The 27,940-nt window shown below is 40.5% G+C and overlaps 1 long non-coding RNA gene across 1 annotated transcript; it reads right to left on the reverse strand.

Moving 5' to 3' along the window:
* On the reverse strand, positions 1-27,877 carry LOC132592112 (uncharacterized). Its single transcript, XR_009557543.1, has 3 exons — positions 27,654-27,877; positions 2,716-2,811; positions 1-39 (listed from the first exon to the last, which is right to left on the reverse strand). It is a non-coding gene; the product is annotated as an uncharacterized LOC132592112 (long non-coding RNA).
* Between the last annotated feature and the right edge of the window lie 63 nt (positions 27,878-27,940).

Here is a 27,940-nt window from a genome sequence, read left to right on the forward strand (position 1 = left end):
TTTTTCCTTCCTTGAGCTGCTGTAATCAGAAACAGTCTCCTGCAAAAAAACAAATAAAGCATAAAATGATTCATTTTAGAGTACAATCCATACGCCATCGCATGAAGGAAAACTTCCACCTCCACAAACACTGAGAGAAATGGAACGGAAAATGAACTGGAACTAGAAATGTGCAGAAGCTGCTACCATGTTAAGTGACAATTCTTTCTACAGGCAAACCTGGTCAACCTCACTGTGTTTGAGAAAGGGTTTTAAAATCTTTGAAAATTAGTCTGCAATCCAAACCCCTCTCTTTTAGCTGAGAGTAGGCGCCACTGAACTAAATAGTACTTGCTTCTGAGTAGACATGGTTAGTAGGATTGCACTGTTAATCACCAAGTGTCAGGGATTGGCTGAATGACGGAGGGGGTGGGAGGCTCCAGCTGAGGAAGCGCCAATGGAAGCCACAGAGAATGAAGGCTCAGGTCCAGGGGAGTGGTGGTGGGACACAGATCAGAGGAGGGAGGAAGCCAGTGGGGTGGGAGAAACAGGGGCTTGAGTGAACAAGAAGAGCCAGAGGCAGAGAGCTGTCCTAGGAGAAGACTGGATGCAGAGGACAGAATCTGAAGGAGAGGACAGAGAGGGGCCAGTTGCCTGGTCCTCTGACTTGAGCTCACTTCACCCTTTGACTCAGGTCTCGCAGAGCATTACATGTAGCTGAACAGAAAGCTAGAAAAGGCCAAGGGGGGAGGCATCTCTTCCTCAGAGTGTGTGTTTGCTTGGAAGACATCATCATCATCATCATGCTTGCCTTCTATCACTGTGCCATACAGAGCATGCTCACGTATGGTTTATGTGTGTGGTACGGAAGCTGTACTTCTCAGGATAGAGCAGGGCTGTGCAGAATTATTAAAACAGCAGAGAGCATTATTGGCTGCTCACTCTCCACCTTAAAACAAATCTACACCACCAGGTGCCATAGAAAAGCACTAGACATATCAAGAGATCCAACGCACCCTGGTCACCATTTCTTTGAGCTCCTGCCATCAGGACGGAAATATAGAACAATGCAGGCAAGAACGAGCCGTCTCAGGAACTGTTTCTTCTCTAGAGCCATTTTGGCCTTAAATGGAAAGCCTGGACTTTGAAGTCATCTTATTTTACTTGTTATTTTGTATTATATTTACTGTTTTTAAATTAGCTTTTGTAATTTTGGATTATGCGGAATGCTTTATCTGAGTGGATGTAGCAACCGAGTAATTTCGTTGTTCCCGCAAGGGGACAATGACAATAAAGATATCTTATCTTATCTTATCTTATCTTATTTATACCCCGCCCATCTGGCTGGGTTTCCCCAGCCACTCTGGGCGGCTCCCAATAGAATATTAAAAACATAATAAAACATCAAACATTAAAAATTTCCCTAAACAGGGTTGCCTTCAGATGTCTTCTAAAGGTTATGTAGTCGAAATAAAAAAATTCCTTCCAGTAGCAACCTTAGAGACCAACTAAGTTTGTCATTGGTATGAGCTTTCATGTGCATGCACACTTTTTCAGATGTGTAGTTACTCATACTTGACATCTGATGGGAGGGCGTTCCACAGGGCAGGTGCCACTACTGAGAAGGCCCTCTGTCTGGTTCACTGTAATCTCACTTCTTGCAGTGAGGGAACCGCCAGAAGGCTCTCGGCGCTGGACCTCAGTGGCTGGGCTGAATGATGGGGTGGAGATGCTTCTTCAGGTAGCAGGAAGAGGAGGTCCCAAGAGCCAGTCTTGGTAATGTCGTTATGGAGGCAGCCGTGCCTGTGTGATCTCTATTGCGAACTAATCTCCTAAATAAAACATCCAACTTTACTTCAAGTCCCTAAGTCTCCCTTCTGACCTGTTGAGGAACCTGCTCCCCATGGCAGCCCCCTGACACCAAGACACAACTTTCAGACTCAGTTGAATCCTATAGCCAAAATGTTTTCTATCACTTGCAAATATTGCTCACCATTTATCTGCTTGTACAAGTCCTAAAATTCATCATCGGTAACTGCAGAAGCCAGAGACATTTTATTTGCGCTGATATGACTTTGTTACATATGTAAATGATGCACAAATGAGAGGGGTCCTTTTACAATATGCATTGTTTTGGAGCAGACTGAAAGTCTTCCTCTCTCTATATGTGCCTGCCATATAGAAATAGAGCGCGGCTATGTTGGAAAACAGCCTACTAACTTAACTCTAGGCATAGTGGGACTATGGAATGCAGCCATTATGGATAATCTAACAGAGCATCTTGGGGGGCTTGGGAATGCAAAGACCAAAGACGATTTTGAAAATGTACGGCACATATTTATTCTGCACCCTGAAAAGGATAATGCTGTCTCCTCCCCAACAGCTACTCATGGCTCACTCTGGGGGAAGTTGTTAAGAAGCAGAGTAGAGGGTACTAAACTGAAATGATCAATTCTAAACTATTCATAAACTTAATTAATGTTTGACTGAATTAAATACATTACATATGCATGGCATGTTTCTTTGGGGTGGAGGTAGATGAGGATTATTTGTATATGTGTTTTTAGTAACTGAAAAACAAAGAAGGAGTTGTGTCTGCCATTGCAGCCTATACCTGCTCCTTCTCATTTTGTGTGTTGGATTGTAGAGATTTTGTGCAGAGTCCAAATCACATCTAAGGTTGAAACTTCCTTTTAAGTAAACATATACTAAAATTGCAATCCTAAACCCACTTACTTGCAGGTAAAGGTAAAGGTAAAGGGACCCCTGACCATTAGGGGTCTGGAAACCAAGCCTTATAAGGAACAGTTGAAGGAGTTGGGTATGTTTAGCCTGCAAAAGAGGAGACAGAAAGGAGTTATTACAGTACAGTATATCCATCTTCAAATATCTTAAGGGCTGCCACATGGAAGAAGGAACAAACTTGTTTCCTTCTGCTCTGGAGGGTAGGACCCAAACCAATGGATTCAAGCTACAAGGAAGGAGATACCAAGTAAACTTCAGGAAGACCTTTCTGACAGTAAGAGCAATTCCATGAAACTATGACCAGCCATTGAAAAACAAACTGATTCAATTGTGTCCTGTTATGCAAAATGTTAGAACAATGAAATGGGAACGACCTTTTCAGGACAAAATTGACAACGTCTTAAATTCCTAGCTAAGTATTTGATCAATTCTGGGAAGGAATTGAAGAGAACTCCTGGGCAGAGAATGAGAGTACAGGAAGCAGAAGCCAAGGGAGAGCACCAGAAAGCCAGGCCGAGACTTAGTGGCAGCTGAAACTTCACCTCACCCTCGCTTTTTGTATGTTATGTCTTTTCTTTGATACCTATGAGTGCTAGAAACATGCAGTGTTTTGAACTAACAGAAGCTGGAATTCTAGTGCCATTTATATAAGCTGCTTTAGAAAGTCTACAATTGCTCCTGAAGAAATAGCTTAAGCTCCAAACTACATTGAGCTACAATACACTAATAGTTGGCAGTTTTAAGCACTATTCTCCATTTTGCATTATTCCGTCTGTGCCAGACACAGCCTACAGCCAGCCTATTTAAGACTTCTCTGTTGGCTTAAGGCTAAAACAAACCAAGAGAGAGCAGAGTCGAAACTAGTTATGTTGTCTTTCCTTCCTAACTATCTTTCCATCGCAGTTTCTACCAAAGCTATATCCTGCTCTTAAACATAACTTCTAAAATAAAAAGGGTGATCAAGACTAAAAATTAAAACCCTTGGGGGGAAATGGAAGAAAAACAGAAACAACTTCAAAGGCTTATAAAATCCAAAAACTGGCAATCGACTTGTTTTTCATGGAACTAGGATTCGTATAGTTTTCAGTTCAGAACAGTAATGAATGGACTTTGGTTTCTATCCATGGATTTCTGCCTTGAATTCAACCTTCTAGCACAGCTCAAATGTGAGTCCACAGTCAAATAGGCTATTACTGAAGAATCTTAGACTACAAAATGCCCCTTCTTCAGTTTGAAGGAATTTGAGTAGTAATCATGCAATGAAATGCAAAGGCACAAATTTCTATTCATAGGCTAAATGGGTATTGCAGGTATAGCTACGATGCAGTTATTATATGAAGCAATTAATGCTCAGTATCAAATCAGCACTACATTCTCTGCTTCCCCCCTGATGTTCTCTCTCTCTCTCTGATGCTTCATTTTCTTGTAATAGATGAAGAGTTCAATGGGAGCCAGCAGGGTATATCAGCTAGGGTGCTGGACTTGCACAGATGAAAACTGGGCCACGGCAGATCACTGGATAATCTCAGGCTAGTAACTCTCTTAGTCTGGCCTTCTTCATGGGTCTGTTGCAAGGGTATCATAGAACAACCCCACATACGCGGCTCTGAGTTCCCAAGCTACAAATGTGTGTGTGTGTGTTTGTGGGGGGAATCACAATCAAATAAAAATACCGAAGGAAAAAATAAAATGTCATTTCTAGGCGTGGTATATTTGAGGGACAGGGGTTTCCTTACCAAATGATCCCCTTTGTGAATAAGGATCTCACCTCCCTCCCCCAATAAGAAGAATTGCAACAGATTACCACCAGACAGGATGAACCCCGTGTGCTCTGTTTCTTGGGGTTTTTGAACCCTATTACATAGCTCCCCTCACTTCCGCCCAACATATATAAAAAACATGAAGAAACATGAAACATTAGAACGCTTCCCTATACAGTGGTACCTCTACTTACGAATAACTCTACTTACGAATGTTTCTACTTACGAATGGAGCTCCGTCCGCCATCTTGGATGCGGTTTAGATAGGATTTTTTCTACTTACGAATTTTTAGATAGGGTTGCTTCGACTTACGAATTTTTCCTCCCAATGCATTCCTATGGGATTCGACTTACAATTTTTTTAACTTACAAATGTGTGTTTGGAACGCATTAAATTCGTAAGTAGAGGTACCACTGTACAGGGCTGCCTTCAGATATCTTCCAAAGGTTGTATAGTTCCTTATCTCCTTGGCTCGGGGGTCACATAACTACATACCCTCCCCAACATTTCTCCGATGAAAATTGGGACGTTCTAAGGAAAAGGACATTTAGGGATCAAATCAGAAACTGGGACAGCTTCTGCAAATCCAGGACTGTCCCTGGAAAACAGGGACACTTGGAAGGTCTGTGATCTTTGGTGGTATATAAATCATCACCATATTATTAACAACAGCAATGCATTATTATTATTAATAATAATAATATCAATAATAACAATATTGGTACCCATGCAGTCTAATTCTCTGGAAGGACCCATATAGGCTGGATCTACACATAAAAAATGTGTTGTAACCCTCATAGTGGGAAATCACGCTGGCGAAAGATGGGACTCCACAGCTCCATTATAGGAGTGTTATAACACATATACTGTAAAACACTTTTTCTTTACTAATGTAGCAGAGTCCACAATTTCCTTTTAAAACCAACTGCCTTCCGCTCTGCATGCAAGAGGAAAGCCCCAACTGACAGCTGGGTGTCTCATTCCCTGTTGTTGTTGTTGTTGTTGTTGTTGTTGTTGTTGTTGTTGTTGTTGTTATCACAATAAGCAAGTGAGTTTGACAGTTATGGAAGGAAAAGGTAAGTCTGCCCCATACCATTTATATGTTAAAACATCCACTGAAACCGTAACAAGGGCATAGCACACCAGGAACTAAAGCGTCACTTTAAAATGAAAAATAGTCTAGGCGTTGCTTTCAGTTCCAACATGGCGAATGCCTCAGTGCTGGGTTATAAAAAGCAGCATTTAGACATAGGCCAAGTCTAGGCCTAGGCCTCGGGCCTGGTTAAAAAGTTCAGTTTTAAAAAACAATTAAAGCTAGCCCAGCTTTTCTTTTCTTAATGTAAATATATCTACAAAATAGGGGGGGGAATGGTATTTGGAAAATGAAAGAAACAACGCCAAAAGAAAAGGAAGACTGTAGGAAACAGAAGAAGAAGAAGAAGGGAAGTCGTAGAATTACAATATCAGAAATGAGAGTGAAAATTGGTATCTTTTTGTTTTTTGTGTGCTTTCCCCCCCCTCTTCTACTTTTCTTTTTTGTGGAATTCCCCCCCCCCCTTTTTCTGCTTTTCCTTTTTGTGGAAATTATTATTATGTAATAACTGGAAACATCAACAAATGAATTGATTTGTAACAGCGTTTATTTGATAAATTCAATAAACATCATGATGTGTTTGTTTTTTTAAAAAAGATATAGGCCAGGTCTAGGCCTAGGCCTCGGGCCTGGTTAAAAAGTTCAGTTTTAAAAAACAATTAAAGCTACGGTAGCTCAGCTTTTCTTTTTTAAATACACTGTTACGGTTGTTGTTGTTTTTTTACTGCTTCGAGGCTTTTTTTGGTATAAATTTTATGAAACAAAACATATAAGTTGTAACACAAAACTTGAGGTAATTCAATTTTTTTTTAAGCCTCAGTTCAAGCTCAGTGTAAGTTTGGGTTTGTTAAGCAAAGCAAATAAACTTAAAAGTGGAAAGGCAGGCCTGAGTCCACTTCAGAAGGTCAACATTTGGTTCAGTTTTATTTTAAAACAAACAAACTTACTTCTACTGGGAGTTAGGCCCTTGTGTTACCAGAACGGCCACAACTTCCCACATACGGACCTTAATCCCACTTCATTGTCTTCTCTCCTGGCAAAAATCCGAATCCTTGGGGGCTAAACTGACTAAAATCACACACACACCCCACACCCCATATAAATTTCCGAGGGCAAGAATTTGGTGGAGCCCAAATGCCTTGTTCAAGTTTTTAAAAGTGAGTTTCCGACAATCTACTTACCGCAACAACGTGGATATAAATTTAGGGCAGCTTTGAAAGGGGAGCTGCTGCTCTCTGAGCCATAGGAAGTGCCTTAGCCCTGTGGGCAAATTATCAGGGTTGCAAATGAATCAGGCAGCTGTGCAAGTTCAGCATCAGGGTGAGGCCAGGGGCAGCTGGTGACATTTCCACTTGTGCATTTTAATCTCGCTGTTTCCCCCCACAACAGAACTTGTACAGTATTTATTTAAGGAAATGCAATGGTTGGTGGGGAGAGGGAAAACTTGCTTCTCTTTGTCCGACCATTGCTTTAATTTAGAGAAAGAAGCGTTGTTATTCTTCCGCTTATTTATTAAATTTGTACATTGCCCTCCGCCCAAAGATCCTAGGGCGGTTCAAAATAGGAATAATAAAAAGCTAACACTATTTTTATTTGTTATTATTTTGCTATGGGGGGAAAGGAAAACTGCATTTAACTGGAAACAGGTGTTCCTTTCATTTCATTTTATTTTTTTCAAATAATTTTTATTGGTTTTACAACAAGAAAGAAAAGAAAAACAGCAAAAGTAAACAACACAATAAAACAGAATAACATAAAAAAACACAAAAATCCAAATGCACAATCTTTTTCTTTTAACATTGTATGAGGGGACTCCCTCGAGTTCCCTCTTTCTGCGGTTCATTTCTCCTTCATCTTTAGCAATTTCCAATTCATTTAAAAAAAAAGATTTTTACAATTTCAAATCTATCTATTTACTTCACATAATTCTCAAATCCACAGTTTCTATACATTTTAAACGTTTGTGTGAGTTTCCGTTTTAAACGTTTGTGTGAGTTTGTTTAGTTTTATTTTTCTCCCCAATGGATGTGTAGGTGTATTTAATATATGAATTAAAAAATGTATGTCACATGTACTGTATGTCTTAATTTCTAAACGAGAAGAGGGAGTCAACTATGTCTGCAAATCATACATGGACCCTATTCCCTGCAAACTCTTACCTAGTGCTTTTTTTGCTAGAAAAATACGTCCCGGCACTCACCATGAAGTTGTAACAGTAAGTGCCAAACTTTTTAACAGTAAATGCCACACTTTTTAAGTGCCGGTACTGCGTACCCCCTGAAAAAAAAGCACTGTTTTTACCATGGGTAGGCAAACTAAGGCCCGGGGGCCGGATCCGGGCCAATCGCCTTCTAAATCCGGCCCACGGACGGTCCGGGAATCAGCGTGTTTTTACATGAGTCGAATGTGTCCTTTTATTTAAAATGCATCTCTGGGTTATTTGTGGGGCATAGGAATTCGTCCATTTATTTGTTTATTTTTCAAAATATAGTGTTATGTCATGAGTGCGATTTCAGCTCTTCGTGAAACCAGCTCTGAGTAGTGAGTCAGCATGAGGGAACCATTTATGGTGTATTTACAGGAATATTGTAAAGAAGCGGACTCATTTAGCAGGGTTTGAGTAAACACACACAATTGAGGAAAAATAGTAAAAGTTAAGGAGTAAGAATAGGGGAAACAATAAAATGTAAGGTGCAATTTGGAAAAATATGGTATGAAAAGGATAAGAATATTTAGATGGAAGATTTTAGAATTAAGGTAAAACGAAATACAGTAACCAGTAGTAGGGAAAAGTTAAAAGAACCAGAAGAGGGGGTTGAGGGAAGTCAAGGGAGGGGAGTGGGTGGGTGGAGATGTGAATTTATGATTTTTGTGTTTATGGTGATTGTATTCAATATTCAACTGTAAAACTCAATAAAAATTATTTAAACAAAACAAAACAAAAATACTTCACCCTCCAATGGTACATGTTGTTGCAGATGTATGAATGATGGAATACCCCAAAAGAATTATGTATATAGTGCATGCCTCTGCCATACACACACACACACAGAGACACTAACACCAGTTTCTGTCGACCTGGACGGGGAAAACCAGCTTTGGAATGGGATCGATGCAGCAGCCCGGAGGAACTAACCATCATTTCCTTGTGATCCACTTGAGTTTAGACAATGGTCCTGTATGAACACTTTACCTGCAACTTTGCCTCTTTCAATTACAGTGTTGACAAACTACATTCTAATTAGCAGAATCTTGTTTTAAATGAAATCTTTATTAGAACAGTATTCCAGATGGAGCTTTTATAAGCCATGGAAATGTTTATTGAGTACACTCAAATATTTAATATGAACACTGACTCATCCACAGAAGAACTGAGTCATACTGTGCGTTTTATAAATCAAGATGTTGTTAATAAATAGGTGACTTAATTTGCAGCAGTTGAGCAGAAAGCTGGGGTCTGATCCTGGCAACAGTCGGTTGCTTACTGGAAAGGGCTGGGAAGCTTTTCAGCAGAATGTAGAAGGCACATTCCCTCAGTGATGGCCACGGTGGAAAATTGAGCTGGCAACACCCATTTCTACTAATTAATACGGGCAATAATCCACTGGAAAATTCTGCACAAGGTTCATTGAAATGAATGAGATATTTTACATGGTTTTCATTAAGTTCAAGGAAGAGTGTTTAGTACAAGTTGTGCCTCACGGGTCAAACCTGCGCATCTCCCTTCTGCTATCCTTCATGCTGTGATACCTCTGCTAAAACAGAGGGTCCCCAATTTTGCAAAAGAAAACAAAGTATTTATGAGTATACAACCAATATGTGAAATGAACACACACACACGAGTGACAGCCACTCTGTGAAACAATAAACACACGCACACACACACAGTATCACCAATAATCCAATTGTGACATTTTGAAAAAAAGAAAATTATACAAATAACACACAGATACTGTAATGTGACTTGAGGTCTTATATAGGGTGGTGGAAATCAGCTGTCAACGTATAATAAGGTGCAATTCTCCCAAAATGGCTATTACTGTTGAGTAGAACAATTGCCAAGAATCCTGTATCATAGAACCATAGAGTTGGAAGGGACCACGAGGGTCATCTAGTCCAACCCCCTGCCCAATGTGGGGCGTGAACCCACGACCCTGAGATTAAGAGTCTCATGCTCTACTGACTGAGCTATCCCAGCTGTTATACAATTCTTTAATCCTTGGACTTAATGTCCTCCAATGCAGGGATTTCAGCTAAAGCATTATTGACAGATGGCCATCTAACCTCTCCTTTAAAATCTCCAGTGTAGGAGAATCTACCACCTTCCAAGGGAGTCCATTCCACTGTTAAACAGCTCTTGACAAGCTTGCTCCATCTTCTATGTGACAGCCCTTTATAGCATGGGTAGGCAAACTAAGGCCCGGGGGCTGGATCCGGCCCATGAGCTATTCTGCCCCCTCCTCCCCCCACCCCGGCTCATCACTGTGACTCCCCCCACCCTGTCCCGACCCATGACCTATTTTGTTCCCTCCCCCCCTGGCTCATCCCTGTGATTGGCCCCACCCTGTCCCGTTCCATGACCTATCCCGCCCCCTTGGCCCAGTCTGGAAAGCCGAGCCGATTTGTTGTGGAGAGGGAAGCTTTCCTATCTGCAGTACCAGTGTAGCCATCGCTAGAGGGCGGTGTTTTGCAACCTCTCCTTTGCTCCCAGCATACCCGGCTGTCTGAGTTTTGTGTTCAGGAACAGTGGGTTTTACCTACTTTACCTGCCACAGGTGTGACATCTATCTATCTACATCTATCCAAGAATTCTCAAATTTCCCACTTTAGATAATATGGATATAATGATTTTTCTTCTTATTATTTCCTTATCACCCAGGCTTTTCTAGATGACCAGGCTAGACTTGCCAGAAGCTCAGGCTCAAATGTGATCTTTCAACCTTAACATTTATTGGGGGGGGGGGTTGTCAGTGAACTACCCTGCGTGCGGGGATAGGGCTCAGCTGCCTGTGTACACTTACGTCTCAGAGAGCACCCCCATATCCCATTTACCCCGATGAGCCCCAGTTCCCCCCGGCTGGGGGGCTGGAAGGGATACATGCCCAAGGCCTAAGCCAAGGTCTTCATACATTCAGAAGTTTAATAAAGTTGTGGCCTAATTTTAATTCCATATAACGTTGTTAGAGTCTTTATTCCTTCCTTATGATCCCTGGGGGCTGGGGCTGCCGCCACCTGGTCATGCAATGCTCTCTAAGTGGACTTGATCCAGAAACTGCAGTTAGTGCTGAATGCTGCAGCACAATTGCTGACTGGGGTGAGATCTTGTCAGCATATAACACCTGTGTTTAGAGATCTGCATTGCTTGCCAATTCGCTGTCAGGCCAAGTTCAAGGCCTAACAAATTGGGACCAGTTTACCTGTGATATTGCCTTACCCCAGATATGCCCATACCTGCCAAGTTGCTGTCGGAGAAATAAGGGACCGGGCGGAAGTAGCAGACCGGAAGTAGCACCGCCGCCATTTTGGAACTGGGCGGAGCATGCTCAGAAGTGACTTTTGATGCTGCTTTGCCCAGTTCCAAAATGGTCGCCGCGCCAGAATAAACCGGGAAAAAATAAAAAAATCCATTTTTTCAGCTAGGAACAGCTGGAAAAACGGGGATTTCCCGGGGAATACGGGAGACTTGGCAGCTATGGATATGCCCACTCTACTGCTCCAATCTATGAAACTGACACCATTACAGATGCCACATTCTGCATTTGTAAGAAATCAGTCTTTAAGTAAGGCAGCACCTGAATTTTGGAACTCCCTGCCTATTGAAATCAGGCAGGTACCTTCACTGAACTCTTTTTAGTGCCTGCTAAAAGCATTTTTGTTCAGACAAGCCTGCCCAGATACGTAGAATGTTGATATATGTTTTAGTTTATTGCTGCTTTTTATGTTTTAAAAATTGTTTTTACTTTTTTTAAAAAAATCAATTTTATGGCAGGTTTTGAACCTATGATACGAGAAAAACCAAACAAAGCTAATATCTAAAGAGAGCAAAATAATCAAAAGGGAAAGAAAAGAGAGAGGCAAAACAAAGAAGAAAAAAGAAACAGAGCAACACAAAGCTCTATATTCTATCAACCTTCTATCTTAATCTTCAATTCACAGACACCTGGGACAGCTCCCATCTTTCTCAGCCTCACACCCTGAGAAAATCCACTTTGTCTCTCACACAGATCTCTTCTATCAATCTTCTCTCTGTATGTCTCTTCATATCATACGATTCATATCATACTTATAAATAACATTAATACAAAACTATAAAAAAGCAAACAAGAAGCAAATAAACAAAAAATGAAAGAGAAAAAAGAGGTCCTTCCACTCTTCTACCTGCCAATTACATATAATAGTTATATTTGGCAAATTGCTTTTACTGATAGTTTTATCGTTTTATTCTCTTCGTAAACCACCTTGACATTTCTTTAATGATCAAGCAGCATATGAAATTTATGGAATAAATAAAATAAAACCCCTCTCAGTTCTAGCCTTAGCTGTGGCCTTGTTAGGAAACGCGTAATATCCTTTCCTTTTATCTTCTGAAATTTGATGTTTCCAAAATAGTGGTGCCGTTTGACACGATGCAACCTTCCTAAAACACCTGCTAGCGAATGCATCAAATCTTTTCTTGTCAGCTTGCGTAATGCTCCAGGTCTTTGCAGCACCAGGGTAGAGCTGACACTGCGCAGCTGTTACGAGAATCCCATCTTTTCGTTTTGTGAACATCTCGCTACCTCACACTTCCCCCTTTGATTCATCTGCATCTCGCTCTTCAACCTTGGCCAGCCATGCCCTTGATGCCATCACACTAATAAAAAAAAAACCCAGCTCAAAAACCATAACTGGACATTAGCAGTGGGAGAAAAATGCAATTCAATTCGCATTTGAAGACAAACCTACCACATTTGGACTTACTCAAACACTTAGCTCAGTTGGTTAGAGCCTGGTGTTGATAACCCCAAGGTTGCAGGTTCGATCCCCATTTGGGAGAACCGCATGTTCCTGCATTGCAGGGGTTGGACTAAATGATTCTCAGGGTCCCTTCCAACTTGGCAATTCTGTGAAGCTAAATAAAAACTCTCTCTCTATGAAACTTCCCAGTATGTGAACTGAAATGCAGCCATCCTTTGAAATTTGCACTTCTCAGAATTTTGTAATTCAGGTCCGCAACCAAGTAACGTACAGAAATAAATAGGGTCGGTAAAGGATGCATAAAAATGCATAGATTACTGGAAATGACAAGCAAACATGGAAGAAATTGGGGGAAATTGCTTGGCAAAAAGGTGTTTATTACAAGTAATCTGCACTTAAATATGGAGAAATAAGAAGAATCAGAAGAATCTTTTTTTGCATCAGCCACTAGCCATAGCAATAAAATAAAATATAAAATAAAATAAAATGTACTGAAGATAGACATAAAAACTTAACTATAGAAAATACATTTTGAGGGTTTACATCAATGATCAAATAATAAATCTTATTCTAATGTTGATCTTAATTCTAATGTTATTCTTATAGATCTTATTCTAATGTTGAGAAATTTTCATGAGGATTCTTTTAAGAATGTATTGCAAATTGCTGCAGAAATGTAGAGAAGAGAATTTAAGATTGGGAAAAAATGAGAAAGCGGGAGAACCGAAACAGACAGACTCAAGCACTTCTACAAGATATTCACCAGAAACTCTTATAATGAAGGGACAGAGTATGAAAATAAAGTGAGAAATGTCTGGAGTAGATAGAGCAAGACTTACATATGATAAATATGTATGCCGTATTGAGACCACACCAATATTTTGAGTTTAGCTATTTTGACATAACAGTAAAGCATTACAAAAGAGGAAGAAATATAGAGAAATATTGGTGTACAGGATTAATTTCAGAAAGAAAAAAAATACTGAATATTTCCCCTATAATTCACAGTGTAGAGCAGCAACAACATGCAGTTTCCTCTCCTATTACACACATTTTCACAGGAGAATTTGACAGGACTGTGAGGGAACAAAATAACAAACCGAACTAACCCTTTGGTGAAATACCCACCTGATATTGAATAAAAATATGAACATAATTTAAATGTAATGCTCATTCACATGTTCTTGAAATGTTTCCCTTGTACTCCTCGTAAACCGTATCCTAGAATGAGCCTACGCAACACAAAACACTGTTGCTGTATGTAGGTTTTATGTTATTTGTTTTTTTATCTTACATTTTGGAAATGTACATCCAGGTTTTTTTCTTTAATTTTTTTTTTGGGGGGGGCCAAGAGAGCGGGGCCCTATGCTATAGCTTGTTTAGCTTATATGTAAATCCAGCACTGTGCTGGGGACTTAAACAGACCTCGACTCAGCTGGCGGAACCTTGGTGAGCTCCGTTGAGCAAGTTAGCTGAGCCCAGGGTTTGGGATTTACTTAACCCCAGCAGAGCCTAGCTGAGCTGGAAATCAGCAAACTATGCCAGAGCGCCATTGAATCGTAGGATTGCAATTGAATAATGCTTTGAATAATGAGCAATATTATAGGAGCAGCAGTTGAGTGTTGGTCTACACCAGGGATGGCCAGCTCCCAAGAGACTCTGATCTACTCACAGAGTTAAAAACTGGGAGTGATCTACCCCCTTTTGGGGGGTTCAGGTCAAAGCTGTTGAGTTTTTTTTAAGGAAGGGAAGCCCTGTTTTTTTGGGTTTAGGTCAAACTTGTTGAGCTTCTTTTAGGAGGGAGGGAGGACCATTTTTGTTTAGGGCTTCAGGTCATAGTTCAGCTTTTTTTAGGGAGGAGGAAAATTTTGGGTGCCAGTGATCTAGCAGTGATCTACCACAGACATCCAGTGATCTACTGGTAGATCACAATCTACCTGTTGGACGTGCCTGGTCTACACAAAGTCATTGGCAGCATTGCCAATAATATAAGACTAGCCACAAATTTTTCACAGTTAGTAATATAATATGAACATGGGTGTTATGCTACTTAATTTTTATTGTAACTAATATTATATATGGATGCATGCAGTGCTTTTTTCTAAAAAATAATAATGTTTAGGGGTACTCTTATTTTCCTACTCATATTGAAATACTGCCCCAAAATGAGGCCAAACTTAGATTTGCAAAATGTTTAGGGGTATGGGTCCCCCTGCATCGTCCCCCCCAGAAAAAAAAGCCCTGGATGCATGCACAAAATGAACATACATACAGTATAAAATCATACAAACAATATACAATTTAACACCTAATGAAGTGAGGCCAGATTGTTTCCTGTTTAAGCAAGGAAATGAATAGTCTTGACTTTCAAGAAAAGGAAAACCAGCAAACCCTCCGAGCAAGAATTTTAACCTTTCTGTCCGTTTGATAAAGTAACGGGCTCAGTGTGGATATCCACAAGCAAATTAATTCGGGTTGATGGATGGAATGCGAAGTGGCAGAATAACTGACAACACATGATTTAGAAAGGGTATTTCTCATTTAAAAACCTGTTGGGAGAAATCAAAATCTACAATTTAAGATGAAGATTTAATTTGTCACCTTTGTTCTTCTGAAACTGATTTTGTATTTTTAATTTTTTACTGTATAGGCTACTTCTTAAGTGGTTGGTTGACTATAATAAACATTTGCTTGCTTGCTTGATTAAAATGTTTCATTTTTAAATCCCAATAAATGCCATTGATAACAGCCGTTTAATGAGCACATTATCTCTATATATAATTGTGTGTGTGTGTGTGTGTGTGTGTGTGTGTGTGTATAATTTTATTTTTTAGTGATCTAATTATCTGCAACCTCCATAATTTTCTTTCTTCACCAGACTTCCCACCCACTTTTTACCATAAGATCCCAGAGTTAAAACCATACAGTTATAAATTAGATAAAAACAGTTACTTATTTACTTATTTTTATCATTGTAAGTAAAAATAAGTCATTATAAAAATAAGTGAGACTGTTCTGGCCAGTACAGAATAGAAAAAAATTCAATGAAAGAGGTGGGCCCCACAAAACAAAATACCTTAACTGGCAATGGCAAAAATATATGTCAATGTAAACTATACAACAAAGATGCTAGACCACTTCGGTGGGGAAAGAGTTAATAATTTAGGGGTGAATGGATGACCAGTCTCAGCCCCACCCTAACCACGTCTACTGAGTTCAATGAGACTTACTTCCAGGTAAATTTGTGTGGGATCACAGCCTTATTATCTTTTAAACACCACCAAATATGCAAGAACTCTGCCCCCTTTTGCTATGTTTGTGGTTTACAGTGTGCATCTTGTTCTCATTTTGCAAATATACCGATCTCTTGAAATAACAGTTTGCAGATCCTTCCCCTGTTTTTATATTTACCACTTCAAAGTATTCCATTGGAGTACATATTACGTATCGTAGAGAGAAGACACTTAGGTGTGTTGTAAAAATAAGTCAAGTTTCTTACTTTGTGAGCTACTTTGTACCTTGGCAGTCAGCACTTAATTTTTTTATAATGATATGGTTTATGATTATAATTGTTTCATCAGCCTATATTGTTGTCCTTAACAATACAGGTAATGGTGGATATGTGTCTGTACTATCCTGGTACGAAAAATACGTATGCCCCATTTAATGTATTGGTAGTAATTTCTGGTTCTAGGCATATTTGATTTAGGGGCGTTTTTTGTACTAAAAGATATGCAGCTGGAATCAGAAGAAGCTACTTTTGTTACAGATCAACGTATGATTTTAATGTAGTCTAAGTTATATCGCACAAATTTGTGTAATCATCTTGGCATTTTTATGTCCTTAAATATTTGGGAATGGATGTCAAAATAGCTCCTAAAAACGCTACTATACCTTACTATCAAAAACGGTTGTAATAATAGCAAGCAATTAATATAAAATATGCAGACGAGGACGAGATGGTTGGACAGTGTTCTCGAAGCTACGAACATGAGTTTGACCAAACTGCGGGAGGCAGTGCAAGACAGGAGTGCCTGGCGTGCTATGGTCCATGGGGTCACGAAGAGTCGGACACAACTAAACGACTAAACAACAACAACAATATAAAATTCAACAAGAAGAGTTAAGGGGGGCAGTAATAATACCTGTGAAACAGGAGGCTGCAAAAAAGTCTACAACTGGTCGGTTATTTTCCTTTAGGTGGGTGCTGAATATTTAGAATCTAAATATTGCAATGTTTGATCTTAAAAAGAAAAAGAAATAAAGAAAAACCCAGTCCCACCTTAAGAATATTGAGATTTCAACTACAAGGAAAAGGGAAAAAATCATGGCATCTAGAACAAAACAGAAAGATATGCAGAAAACAGCTATGAAAAGAAAACAACTTTAACCAATGAAGCAAATAAGGTTTAAGTATTCGAATAAAGGGTTTCACAGTTCATTTTGCCTGTGAACGTAGGTCAATATTGATATGTGGCAGCATGAAGCTATAAGGGGAAAATAAAAGGTTTTTAGAAGTTTCTTGGTTAAAAAGTCTTTCTTCAATTCTATTCATTAAGTTGCATAGACATATGAAAAGAACTGCATGTTCAGATGGTCAGACCCATTAGATAAGTAAATATCATTTAACATTTTACTGGACTGGTGATTTAAAAAAAATATATTCTTGAAATCTTACGAAAAGGAAATATTTACATTTTCTGAATAGGATTTCTTTCCAGAATTACAGTAGCATTATAATGAAACGGAGCATTTTAATAGCTGCAGAACAACGTCTGGATATTATAAATGTGTGATTTTATAGCAACAATGACCTCAGATGAAGGGGCTTAAGAACTGTCCTTTCAAGCCAAGATTATGTCAAAAACAACCCAAAAGAGATATTTTGATGATGAACATGTATATGCATGCATGCCTGAGGTCATTATTTTGGATAATGAGGTAACCAACTTTCCTGGGAGCAGTTACCTGACCTGCAATGCAGAACGAGCATAAAATATCAGTGAAACCAAAAGGCTTCCACTGGCCATGTGCAACTTTGCTTTCATTTAAATCATGCATATTTCTTGAAAGCACGTAACAGTGCCAGAACTTCAGAGTCATTCACAATTGCTGTAACTAAGCTTAAATGTACTGGAACATTGAACTTTGAATCGGAAGAATCAGAATGGGAAAAGGTCTGGAACATTTTGCATTTAAGCTTCGAAACAGAACCATTTGCAGTGGCAGCACACAGTCCTTTCCTGCACTAGTTGCCATATAAACTGGTCCCCAAAGAAATTTAAAAGGCTGGAAGAGAGTAAATAAATGCTTGAACAAGTTTGGTGAAACTCAGTTGACTGATGGTTCCACAACATGAAGCTACATTTTCTCGCTCCTCAGTCCTCATGTTAGACCTCAGCAGTAAAAGAAATTGTACAGCAGCAGCAATTGGGTGTGTGTGTTTGTTTGCTTGCTTTTTTAAAAAAAGCAACCAGATCTGCTATTTGGATGATCGTTTTAGGCTACTCAAAACTCTATGTGATAAAAATGTTTTCTGAGCTTTGAGCTCTTGTTTCTGACATATACAAGTTGTAAAAAAATGCAAAACAAGCTTTCGAAATATAACTGAACGATATGAATACGCATCTACTCTTTTTGTGGAGCTAATAGAAAACAGTAAACAAGACCCCCAAATAACAAATAACAATTAATTGCAATTTAAATTGCTCTTCTAGGCCTACCCATGCATTAACGGCGCTGGCTATAAGGTTCGGTCGCCTCTCATTAAGCAAGTTCAAAGAAACGTTTTCGGATAGAGTTCTTTTGCCCACTGCAAATTGACTGGCACTCTCCAACGTTAATAAATCTGATTACATGGATTCTACAAAATGCATTCTCTACCTTCAGTTGGCATTTGTGTTAGGTCAGACATTCTAATCTTAAGCAGCCCAGGAATTAATTCAGTTTCTCAAAAAGCCAGCTACCATGGCCAGCGTCTGCCTAGCTTTTCTGTGAGCTTTCCTCACATCCCACGAGCCCTGGGTAATGATCTGAAATGTGGCCACAAGTTATTGCTCCAAATTACGCATGTGTGCTCACAAGCAAATTGTTTCCCGATTGTTGTGTTGTTGCATGCATTTCGGGACCCAAGCAATTCCCAATATCATGGGTAGGCAACCTAAGGCCTGTGGGTCGGATCCGGCCCAATTGCCTTCTAAATCCAGCCCGCAGACGGTCCGGGAATCAGCGTGTTTTTTCTTGAGTAGAATGTGTCCTTTTATTTAAATTGCATCTCTGGGTTATTTGTGGGGCCTGCCTGGTGTTTTTACATGAGTAGAATGTGCACTTTTATTTAAAATGCATCTCTGGGTTATTTGTGGGGCATTCATTTTTATTTTTTCAAAATATAGTCCACCCCCCCCCAAGGTCTGAGGGACAGTGGGCTGCCCCCCCCGGCTGAAAAAGTTTGCTGACCCCTGCTCTACACAATGGTGTAGAAACAAGATCCCACCTGTGAAAAAAGCTTTTGGATCAGGACCGCAGCTTTTGATTATGAAAGTAAGATGATGGGTAAATGTTAGGTGCTATTTGCCTACTTTTCAGCGCTTGCTTAACGATACCAAATCCAGAGTATTTTACAAATTCATGGTTGCTATTTAATTGCGAAGCATCAGTAGGCTTGGATGCAAGATTTATATCCATCATTATGTTTATCATCTTTTCTTTCTCAGCTCTCTCGGATGCTGTTCTCCATATTGCATGTGTGTAAGAGAGAGACACAGAGAAAGAGACACAGATATACACAGAGAGATTATTCTCTTTTGTTGATGGGTGGCATGCATTGCTGTACCCATAAATTACCTTTTGTTTGTTGATACTTGTGCTCTGGTTAAGTACCAGTTAAAATAATTCTGTGTAGCCTCATTTCCTGACATTCTTTACTATAAGATCGTCATATATTGAATCCTGTGGAAATGTCTTCCTTGTACAAAGATTTCATTTTGAATAGTCCTGTCATACGGTCTACCTGCCTGTTCCAGCTCTCTTCCTGAACCTGAACATATAAGATGGTCAGAAACATTAAGCATTCCCGACTTCTCAGTGTTTCCTTGCTCACGTTTATGTGAACAATATTTTAAATCTCAGTTGGTTTAAAATGATATTTTTTTAATGAAGATTTTAAGTTACTAAGGCAAGAGAAGAGTACCAGGTTGGAGGTGGGCCCCTTTCGACCTTAAAAGTATGAAATGTTTTTTCTGAAGTTAGGAAAATGTTAAAATCAGGAAACTCTGGAAAACTCTAAATGGAATTTAAGAAAAGAATGGCATTTCTGGGTGACGTTTGAACCCACAATGCTTGCTGCAGCAAACTGTCCAATTAACTACAATTAATGTTCCAATTCAAGGCTTTAGAATTTAAGGAAAATTATGGACTCATGCCCAGTTTGTAGGTTGTTGGTTTTTTTTTACAGTGTATTCAGGTCACATGAACAGATTTAACGTTTTCCACAATGCTTAACATTTTCCATAACACACATGCTTTATTTCTGGGCAGCAGTAATTCTTTCATGTAAACAGGCTGATACAGAACTCTGTTTTTATTAAATAATTTGTGTTGGGTTTATGAAAATACTCATAAATGCCAAATTTGACACAGCCTGCTATTCTAATTACAACTGTGAGCTTGGGAAGAATTAAGTAACTAACATGAACAACAGGTTGAAAATAGGCTAACGCGGTGGTTTCCATGTTTGAGAAATTGGCAAGCTACCTGTTCTGAGTGAGGTTGCATTCCCTCCGAATGAGAAAATGTGTATCTTGAACGCATCTCTGTCTCTAGAGGCCCAAGTGTCTTCTGTGGCTTTATATTATATTTGGAAGACAACTGTAAGCAATGAACGTCATTAGCAGGGTTATCTGAAGATTTGTAAGATGAAATTGCTACCTATTCAGGTTGAGTACTATAATATTTTGGGTAGTGATACAACAAGGATATGCCTGTTGTCTTAAAGAAGGCTGATCGCTGAAGAATTGATGCTTTTGAATTATGGTGCTGGAGGAGACTCTAGAGAGTCCCTTGGACTGCAAGAAGATCAAACCTATCCATTCTTAAGGAAATCAGCCCTGAGTGCTCACTGGAAGGACAGGTCCTGAAGCTGAGGCTCCAATACTTTGGCCACCTCATGAGAAGAGAAGAATCCTAGGAAAAGACCCTGATGTTGGGAAAGATGGAGGGCACAAGGAGAAGGGGACGACAGAGGACGAGATGGTTGGACAGTGTTCTCGAAGCTATGAACATGAGTTTGACCAAAGTGCGGGAGGCAGTGCAAGACAGGAGTGCCTGGCGTGCTCTGGTCCATGGGGTCACGAAAAGTCGGACACGACTAAACAACTAAACAACAACACAACAAGGATAGGAAACAAGGCGAATGTAAGGATGTAAGGTTTAATTTTGTAAACCATCAGATGGGAGGGAGGGAAGTCATTCGGCTCAGATGAGCCAAAGAGATAAAATAAGAAGGTACGCTGTTACATAATGTGATTATATGTAAAACCAAGACATTTATTTAAAAAAGACAATGGAACATACTCCACACCCACCCACACACCTGCAAAGTGTCTTCTGTGGCTAGGAGTGCCTTTTTTACCAGCTTTGTCTGGTTCATCTTTGATAAAGGGATAACTTGTGGGTCTAATGTTATTCAACATTTGCACCACTAACCTGCAGAATGATACTTTAGTCTAATTGACATCCATCAAGTGTCCAAACTTTTTTCAAAGAGGGCCAGATTTGATGAAGTGAAGGGCTGTGAGAGCCGGCCAAAGAACCTACCAAAGTTGTTGACCTTTTTTTTAGGATTGAAGTTGTTGAGCCACAGGGGCTGGATTAAACCGGCTGGATTAACTCCCAAAACGGATTTTGGACATGCCTGGATTAGATGGTAACCTAATCACAGCCAAATATTCTTGTTATTGCTATTTACCATTACCCATTACTTGTAAAAATTATATAAAATGAATAGCCAATCTATGTCTCTGGAGCTAAAAAGCACAAAACTAATTTGCCCTTGCACCCACCCAGTGGATTTTTTTGTTTCCTTTTAATAGTTGACATCCAGTTTGCCACAGATCATGGGCTACCACTGTTTAATAAAAGCTAGCTGCTTAGCATCGTGGAACCGGTTCCACGGAAGTTTGGATGCGGGGCGGGCCAGACTGTAAACAATAATCTGCAATGTACTGTAGGAACAAAATGTGATCTGATTCTTTGTTTGAGCGAGATGCGCTTTGCTGCAATTTACAAACAAGATTGAAAAGCTCACTGGACTAAGGAAACTTGCAAAGTAGTTCATTGTGATACTCACTTACCTGGGAGTAAGTAGACACGGTTGGGATTGTACTGCAAATGACGGAGGAATAACCTACAGCATACTGTATAGAGACTTCTGCCTACCAAACACTAAAAAAAGGGAAAGGGGGGAAACCAGCAAAAAAAAATCTGCGGGGCTTCAAACATATCACATTATTCTGAGGACCAAATCAAAAACAAGGAAGAAAACAGTGTTAGTATGGTTTGTAGAGATGAGGGGCTCATGAGATATGGCTCATATTTAAATTGAATCTACCTAAGTTGTCCTCAAAACAAATTAAAATGCAGCTGCCTGCCCTCTGGAACTTGCACTTCTCTGAAATTTGCTATACAGTTTTCTAACCAAAATTTGTGCATATTAGGGGAAAGTGCTTATTAAATAAATAAATAAATAAATAAATAAACAACAACAACCTTTCATCTTTAGATCCCAGGCTATTCACAGCATAAAAATACAAGATAAAACCACAAAATACAGAATAAAAACAAGAACAAACCACACCAATAACCAATGAAAATGCATATATCAATGAAAATAACTTACAAAATACATTGTATTGGGGGAAATTGCTGGCAAAAATGTGCATATTAGAAGAAATGCTCAGTAAAATGTTGACTTCTTTTAAAAAAATTTTTTTACAAACTGCTACGGAAACGTGGTGAACCGAATTTAAGGTGAGAAATTGAGAGAAACTGAAAACCATAGATTTGTCCATCCCTAATTTGAGAAACATTTCTCTGTCACAACTGACTGCATTGTGTAGTGCGATGCATGCGCTCAGACTGCTTGGAACACTTGAATTTGTGAATTTGTAGCCGGCTTTTGTTTTGTTACAGAAAGGTAATGTCCTCTAAGGGCTCATCAGCACTTACCATTGCTCTGCATTTCTAGGCAGGTCTGGGATTCCCAGGTTCCATGTCAGAGCTCCCCCTGATTGCTGCTTTCCTCTGAAAACCCACTCTTGACTGAATTGGAAAACCCAAATTGCCATTTGCTCTGATTCAGGAGTGAAGATTATAGGTTTTCCTGAGGAAAGCAGCGGGGACAAAACAAAACAAACGTGTTCAGACACGGATCAGGAAAAGCGCAGGCGTGTACCTAGAAAGCATTGGGCGAAAGGTAATTGCGGATAAGCCCAAAAGCAAGTAAATTGGGGGTGGGGGGTGGGAGGAAAAATTGCATTTGTTCCACTGGGAAGCCTCGGGATTCCCAGTGTGCAATATTCACAGACAGCTTGCTTTTTGCTTCCAAAAAGGCCAGGCAGTATGTTAGTATTGTATATCTCAGTGCAGAGCTGTGAACCAGAGGCAGACAACATTTCATTTATCAAATACATTAAGTGACTCAGTCCTGACTGAGTGTTCTCTGGCCCCGTTCTATCCCAGATTAAAACTGACTCACTAAAAAAAAATGACGTCCCAGGTTTTTTTTCCCCCTCATTCAAAAGAACAAACTACTAATACTAGTCATTCTTATAGAAACCATCCACAGGAAATCTAATCATCAGGGTCTTATATTCTGCAATGCATAACTCGAATGCATGTGAGAGACATGGTTTTACTTCTCTATCTGTAAATTACGAGCGTAATGGCAGCAGAAAGTGACAGTTCAATGAGTAACATGTTTTTAAACTACTTTCTTAAGTCTTTGATGTGTCTATTTCACTGCAGTCAGCAACACAATTGCAAACACGCTTTCCCTTTGACGGCTGGCCAGGAAGGAAGGCATGGAGTTTTTTTTAAAGGTATTCTTAGCATTGTTTAGTAATAAAAAACATCATTCGAGCCTGTTGGCACTTCAGCATTGCACTGATAAACACACGTATTTCTTGTGAAGCAGTGCTGAGAATGCTTTGTGCCGCCCAGAGTAATACTGAGATGGCTAACAGTCATAATAAAATGTTTGGGATTCCTCATTTTGGGTGGAGGTTTGACTACATATGAAGTTGCAGGGGGTTGGACTAGATGACCCTTGGGGTCCCTTCCAGCCCTAGGATTCTACAATTCTGTGGGCTCTGCTTTCCTGCTACCTGAGATCTTTACCTGGATATGCCAAACGACTGAACCCAGGATCTTCTGTTTACGCTCTACCACGGCTTTTCTCATTTCCCCACTCTTCAAAATCACCACGCTGCCATATTTTCAAATACAAACAGCATTGTTTAAGTTTTCGTATTTTTTGCAAGCATGGCAGTTTTCACTGTACTTTCTGCACCCATAATCAAGAGACCTGAGTCAAAGGGGGAAGGAAGAATTCAAAAAACGGTAGACAGTTTTTTTGCAGTGTCCTATTTCACAGCCGTACAAGAATGTAACTTTTAGGAACTGTTGACATATCGGCTGGGGTATCAAAAGTGAGCATTGCAAATTCATGCATGCATGCTTACATACATGGGGAGAGGAATGCCCAGTAGTTTCTAGGCTTCCAGAAAACAGGGCCAGATTCTGGGAACTACTGCTAGGGGAGAGGGAATATTCTTCCTGCAACCTTCTGGAAAGCCTGAGCAGTGGTTTGAGACTTGAGTAATGGTGCAGGATAAACCACTTGGCTACTATGCCAAAAGGTACGGTAACTGCAGTCTATATTTTGTATAATGGAGGAAAGAGATAAATGGTAAGTACTCCTGGAGAAGTAAATAGCACAAAAATGAAATGTATCCACACAGAAGAGGCCTCAGTTTTCACTACCCCCTCAAAGTCTCATGACCTGCCTTTAAAAACTAGATCAGCCTTTCTGAGGAAGGACTTTACCACAACTGTGCTGGAATTCATATCCTCACTGAATGTGCTAGGAAAAGCTTACATACAAGGCAATAACGACTAGGGGGGGGGGAATGTATATATGTCACCAACCATCCAAGCCTTCGTGAGTCCTCTGATTTTTATATAGGTTATTTGAGCTACTGACCAACTTTCGACGTTTTCAGTAAAGAAAAGCATAGTTAAATATCAGACTAGGAGAGGGATCTGTTTTTGACACCTAAACTACCTTCTCATTAGAAAGGTAGGTGCTTTTTTGAAGGGTGCATTCCACCAGGAAGCTCTGCTTTTGGATGCAGAACTCCAACTGAAATTCGTGTCTATTTTATTTACTTATTTGCATTAATTTTGATACGATTGCCTCCACGCTTTTTCACAATTCTGCTTCCCGAGCACCCAAGATGGCATGCGCGTGGTTCACAGGCAGTCGGAGCAACTTATTAGTGGTAGCTCCTCATGTATGGCATTTCCTTCCCAAGGAGGCTTGCCTGAGACACTTTGTTATTAACTTTTGTGTGCCTGATGAAAACTCTCCCTCCCTCCCTCCCTCTCTCTCTCTAATTCTCCAGACTGGGTTTAGCTGCTGCTTTTAGTGCTCTTATGATCATGATCCATTCTTAAGGAAATCAGCCCTGAGTGCTCACTGGAAGGACAGATCCTGAAGCTGAGGCTCCAATACTTTGGCCACCTCATGAGAAGAGAAGACTCCCTGGAAAAGACCCTGATGTTGGGAAAGATTGAGGGCACAAGGAGAAGGGGACGACAGAGGACGAGATGGTTGGACAGTGTTCTTGAAGCTACGAACATGAGTTTGACCAAACTGCGGGAGGCAGTGGAAGACAGGAGTGCCTGGCGTGCTATGGTCCATGGGGTCACGAAGAGTCGGACACGACTAAACGACTAAACAACAACAACATGATCATGATCATTAAGTGGCCATGAACACAATATGCATGCGATTGTCTTTCGCTCCCCACGGAGGTTGCATATTCCCACTGTGTCATTCAGATATTGCAAAAGGGGCATTGGCAGCCATGTTTTCGTGAGGGTTTTTCTCAGATTTCACCCAGAGAGGGCAAATAAAATCTAAACAGACTGGAATAGAGGATGGCACGCTTCTGCTGTCGATGCCCTATGAATGCTGTGAAAAGCTTCCATGCGTGAGTAGCACCGATGCTCAATGAAACCTTCATGGAACGACCCTGAATTACCAACATCCAGGGCCGGTGCTAGGGTTTTTGGCGCCCTAGGCGAGGTCACCTTCTGGTGCGTCCCCAGCTTCTTTTTATGTTTTCTTCTCCCGACGTTGCCGGGCGAGGGGCGGGCCAGCAAGGAGGGGCTTCATGCCAGTCAGTCACTAGCGTGGCGCCTCCCTAACCCGCCCCTCGCCCGGCAACGTCGGGAGAAGAAAAAAATAAGAAAGGAAGCCACAGGCGAGGGCGGCGGTGACGGGCGGTGGCTGGGCGGTTGGGGAGGCAGGCTGGGCAGCACCCCCTCCATTTTGGCGCCCTAGGCGATGGCCTAGTTCGCCTAAATGGACGCACCGGCCCTGCCAACATCCAGCCCTTAAGAGGGTGGGGTTTCCTGGCAGCTCGACTCCAGCACCTCTCTTCCGAAAGATCAAATGAAATATCCGAAGCGAGTTGCTACTCAAGCTGCTGTGAACTGAATGTTGCATGAAGACGAGGCTCATCTGCCACTCAGCTGCATTTCCTGACTCCTACAGGGATCCAGAACTGTGTCCCCTCTCCCTTTAACCAAATTTGGGAGTGGGAGGGAGCAAAAGAGTGCCATGGGACTGCCCCTGCTCCTCATTGGTAGGATCCCGAGCTCAATTTGCATTACTATGGCTTCTGGCTCAGGAGGGAAGGAGGGATGGCATCCCTGAATGAGAAAATAAACTTGCAAGTGTGAACAGACCATGGGGGCAGATTAATTTCCAGCTCCCTCCTCTCAGAAAAAAAATTAAGTGTGTGCGGCTCTGCTGCCTTTGTGTTGAAAAATCAGTGATGGACTGCATTCAACAGCAATATGTTCACATTAATCAAAGTTGCTTGAACTAATGCAAACTGATCTGCAAAACCTGAGTTAATTGCCACTAAGCATGATTTTAATATTTCACTATTGCTAAATTCATTGTCTTGAAAAGTTGAAGGAAAAGTACTGAATTATGATCCAACCGGAACTTTTTTCCAAATTTGCAGCAGCAAGACTACATCTGTCTGTCTCCTAAAACTCCCTACTTTGATGTGCTTCACAATAAAGTATATTTCTATAACTAATTCTGTCCTCACTACATGATTAATAATAGTGACAGGGAGCTTCTGTGCCTCACACATTTCGCTGAAAATATGCTGGCTCCGTCTATCCGTCTTCTGCCAGCAGCCTTTATGCTTGTTGTCCCAACTCCTGCTGAGTTTTAGAACAGCCGATTCTGAACTGCTCTCCGATGGATTCAGTCCTCAGCCTCAACAGTGGCATAATTAGAAGAGGTGAGTCAGGAGTATTATCTATACAGAACCCCAAACTTAACTTCTCAGTGAAGTTATGAGCATATACTGCCTCTTTTAACAGTGAAGCACATCAGTTGGTCCTGAACAGAATCAAGAGCTCTCCCCTTCTTCTCATCTTAATCAACGCTGGACCTGACTGGGCTACAACTAGATGAAATCCTGCACACAGGTTGCTTAAATCCCATGGGAATCAATGGTGCTTAAACAACCAGAAAGCATGCAGAATTGCAGCCTCTATTTCTTAGATTTTTCAACCACAATTAAGATCATACCCCCTACCCTACCTAGTAAATGGCCAAGTGTCTCTTTTAATGAAACACTTGCTCTTCAAATCAATGCCACATAAATTTTCTGCAAGGGGTTATTCACAATAAGCAGAGCATGCTTACTGTTTACACGCACACACGTTAAGTTAGCAAGTAGAAATGCATTAAAATCAATATTTAGTAGGGGTTACATCTGAAATGTAAAGAAAAATATAGCCAGTCATATACTTGCTTGAGCCGCACATGGATCATCTAAACGTCTGTGGTTCTTGGGGGAAACGAAATGACCTCTTTCTACAGATAGTAAGATCAAAGCACTCAGTTTAGCTACTCCAGCTGTCTTTCCCATTGGCATTTGACATGTAACGGCCGTTTAAATTCAGGGGGTATGTAAACATTTTAACCCTTGGCAGTGGCATCTGAAAAACATGCAGCCAGTAAATGGACGCTCGCTACCCAGGGCCGGCTACATGCTTGGTGCGTCTCCTTTGAAGTCTAAGGAATGACGCCAGCCA

Source organism: Zootoca vivipara, chromosome 5 (assembly GCF_963506605.1).
Source record: "Zootoca vivipara chromosome 5, rZooViv1.1, whole genome shotgun sequence".
Lineage (NCBI taxonomy): Eukaryota > Metazoa > Chordata > Lepidosauria > Squamata > Lacertidae > Zootoca > Zootoca vivipara.